Genomic DNA, 4,441 nt, shown 5'->3' with positions numbered 1-4,441 from the left:
ACTTGATGATCTGCTCAAGTCCCTTCCAGCCCTACTAACTAAGAAACTGAAACTATGACTCAAAAATTTGTCATTTACTTCTGTACTGATCAATTCTATCCCTGAAAGCAAAAAATCAAGCTAATGATCTTTGGCTACAGGAACCTGGTTACTAATTTGAAACAGTCTGGGCCAAAATCTTATTTCCTCTTCACATACCTAAGTGCAACCTTGTAGCTGCCACTCTAGCACTTGCACATAGTTTGGGATTTACCATGGCTATGTTTGCAACATACTTCCTTACTGAACATGCTCAGAAGGCTGCACTATGGCTGTATAGTTATCTCAGGGGAACAGAATTGCTCATGTACTCATGTAACATTGGGCTAATGGTTTTTCCCAGGACAAAGCGCATCTGGAGATCTGCCCCAGCATTGTATCACTGACTCAAGAGCAGAAACATGGCAATGTATTCTCTAAAACCTGACTAGAAGGATGAAGCTTGTATACACCAGCCCCAGGACTTTTCTGTTCCAGGACAAACATAAGCACAACTTTTCCCAGGACAATTGTAACATCTATTCTGAGCCTGATGTTCATTGTTCAAAGTAGAATACACCTAGGATAATACAACATTATTTCTGTATAAATTAAATGTTACAATGAAGTTCCATCAAACTTAAAATGAAATACTGACAGAAAATGTGAACTAAGGCCAAATTCAGATTTAATTTTTACAAATGTAAAACATGTATTCGAGGTATAAAGAAGGGCATCCACAATGATCAGGAGCCTGCAGCATTTGCCAGACCAGTAGAGATTAAAAAGCCTTCTTCAGTTTGGAAAAGAGAAGGCTGAGGTGGGATATGATAGACGTCTATAAAATCATGTACAGTGTGAACCAAGTCCCAGAATATTAGAACTGGGGGGCACCTGCTGAAGTTAGCAGGCAACATATTTAAAGCTAACAAGAGAAAGTACTTTTTTTGGAATGTGGAGTGAGTTTATGGAATTCATTGCCATAGGAGGTGGTAGTAGAGACAAGTAGCATAGCCAGGTTCAGACAAATTCATGGATGACAGATCTATTAATAGTTGCTGAACAGAAGGGTTGAAGATACCTCCTCTGGCATCTCTAACCCAATAAATTGTGGATGCCAGGGACAGTAATTAATAAGGGATAGATCATTTAAGAGATAGCTGGTTCAGAGCAGCATGAACTTCTACAAACACTGTCAGAGACTGGCCAGTTGGCCATTGGTCTAATGTCTAACCCACTATGGCACTTATGATACCAAAGGCATAAAAATCAATACCTTTTCCTAACATATGCATAAATCCAAATAAATAAGCCTACCAGTTCTGTTGCAGGCTGAAAATTCTTCAGCAGCTATAGTTTACAATAATAAATTATTCAATAATTATTTCATCTTAAATTACTTCTCTGTTTCTTGTATACATCATAAATCTCCAATAATTTGAGGCTAAAATATCATTAAAAGCTAATTAGCTAGAGGTATGCATAAAGCTCTTTTGCTTCAAAACTTCATTAAATTCAACAACTGCACTCACTTATTTCCTCAGCCAAATTTTATACTTGTAAATAATCTAATGCATGATTAGATTTACAATAGGTTGTATCATTGATTCACACTGATGATCAAATGAGTGAAGAGAAGTTGGCTGCTCTAGTCCTTCAATCTGTATAGTGATGCTGTTTTTTTTTAAAGCCAGCTGCAGGATACTTCATCTTCTTGACAATATAGTCCTTAGTCTCCTGACACTGAAGCGCTATTCAAAATTATACTAACTGGGTGTAAATCCAAGCCTTAATTTTCTCAAGAGTGAATCATACCAACAACTACAAATCCTGCTTTCTAAATATCAAAGAAAACGTTCTGACAAGCAAAGTATGATGCATAAAGTGCTTCTGAGGGAAGAGAAGCTTTATACAATATATGTTCTCTTACACAGTATTTAAAAAGAATTTAAGTTCTACTAAAGAGCAAGAGGAGAAAAGTATATTTTTAAATATTTCCTCCAAGATTTACAATCTGGTCATAAATAAAATTATAGGCTATGTTTTCTTAAAGGCCATGTTTAAAATTTTGCATCTGCAATACTGCACCTACTATAAAACAGATACTTAAATTCCAGAATAGAATTAAAGAGGCAAGGAACTCCAAAGAAAGAAGAGAGAGGCATAAAAAAATCTCAGAGACTGTGCTTATTATGAGTGCTAGACCTTCATATATAGGATTAGGAAAACTAAGCAGCCATCTGTCACTCTTGGTGCTTCTGCCCTACCTCTGATCATGCTTGCTTGGAAAGTGAGGGGAACGAAGAGATAACAGACCCAGGATTCCTATATTAACTACTGCTGTAAATAAGATTCAAGAAAAATATCCTTAGACAATTGCAAGTTTGCTGTTTTGGATTCCCTGTGGTTCTCTCTGTTGAGGAACAATATTTAGAAAGTGATTACTTCATTTAGCGCTGGTGTTTTATTTCTTTTTTCCTCTCAGAAAAACAAGAGGTTGTTTTGGCATTAAAAAAAATTGCAAAAACTGCTCTGCTAGAATATGCATTACCCTTCTATTTTCATAGGTGGTAAAGGTAAATGGATGACTCAGGGAAAACGTGATGCAGTCTGTGATTTGTTGAATATTGGTAGACACTAGTGTCAAAGGGCAATCTATTTAAACTTATTGACAAACTGCATGCAATATTTAAAAATGTACCTCATTTTAGGAGCTCCCAGTGTCTTATTATATGAAAATAAATGAACAAACGTTTATGTGAAGCTCAATTAAAAAATAGCAAGTCATATTCTTTAAACTAATCGTAACAAGAGAATGTTTTGAAAGAATCTACGACTTCCCATTCTGAAGACTATTTCATACAGCCATTGACATGACCTGCACTGCAACTGATAAAAACATGCTTTTAATTAAACTGCATACTGGTTTTATAAATCTATTTTGACCTTCATCATTTGTCATCTAATGTAAGGTAGACATACCGTTCTAGATACCAGCATTTCTCCACCTTTCAATACAAATTACATGCCTCTACTACACTTCAGTCTCTTCAACATACTATAATTACTGAAGCTTTGGAAAACCTATATAATCTATTATTTAAACCAGAATGATTCATTTAGAGCTTTTAAACCATTTACCAAAGGTGAAAAGAGCAATCTGCCTAGTTACTAAAGGCAAACTCCACTTCAGTCCATTCTGCTTGGAGATTTCTCCACTATGGCTATGGGGTCTCACTTAAACTATTCTTTTACTCCTTCAATTTGGAGAATGCAGCCCACACTGCAAGAAGATTTTTGGAGATCTCTGTTCCTGCAATAAATCAGTATTTACAATGTATCTCCTACTAGAGCCTATGGTCTTTTCTTCACTAAAATGCCCCAACCCCAAATGCTCCCAGTACAGACTTTTGTCCAAGGCTATCATTATTCCTTACCCTAATGTAAGTCCAACTGGAAGCCAATTAATTCTAGGTAAAAATATTCTGTACTTGATGCCCTCTATCTACCACTCAGTTTCATTCTACTTTCTATACCCATCAAATTATTATAATTCCCTTCCATTATTCCTTCCCATGTTCGTTCTCTCAATTATCTCTCTACCCTACCCTTGTGTGAACTATCATATCATGCTTTTATTCAATCTTCGTTAGCTCTTGAGGTCAAGGGCTGTTGTGTCAATTCTTTCCCCTACAGAGCACCATTTAGATTTACAAGAATAGCTAGGCCCACCTTTGAGGTACACTCAAAATAAATTCTTGGCTTAACACTCCTCTCCTCTATCTTCCTGCCTTCTTTCCACAAGATGGACAAAATACAAAGTTTCTGGTACTCCGTACCCATTTCAACTACTACTTTCTCCAAAATCTTAACAAAACCAAGCCAGTATCTTAGATAGTTCATCTCTGTATGCCACAGTTATTTTATGTTTTTGAACATACAGAACAATCATGGGACAGCTCAGAATGCAGGTCCAAAAGGAACAGTAAGGCCAATAAAACCACTGTGGTATATGTGTTTTGCCAGCTCCCCAGGTATAACCTCTACCCTTGTTTATCTGACCGAAACGTTCCACAAATCCTAGATCACAACCTGTTAAGGACCAAAACAGCACTGCAACTCTCAAATATAAACTGTAGGAAGGCCTACTGATTTGTTCAAAAAGGACTTGGAGATACCCATCAAAATATAACTATGTTACCAGCCACATATATTATGGTGTGCAAGTACTTATGGACCCAAAAATAAAGTACCTTGAAAGCATAATGAAATCTCTATAAAAACATCAATAGGTAAACTATAAAAATGATTTAACTACTAGCTGAATCAGATCTGGGCTACCAAGCAGAACAAGTGGGTTAAGATCTAAGATCCAAGCTTAGTGCTCAGTTCATGTGCTACTTTAAAAAAAAAAAAAAAAAAA

The sequence above is a fragment of the Gavialis gangeticus genome, unplaced genomic scaffold, assembly GCF_001723915.1.
Source record: "Gavialis gangeticus isolate Ggan-Ray unplaced genomic scaffold, GavGan_comp1, whole genome shotgun sequence".
Lineage (NCBI taxonomy): Eukaryota > Metazoa > Chordata > Crocodylia > Gavialidae > Gavialis > Gavialis gangeticus.
The sequence above is the reverse complement of the archived record's forward strand: the minus strand, read 5'-3'. Positions refer to the sequence as shown.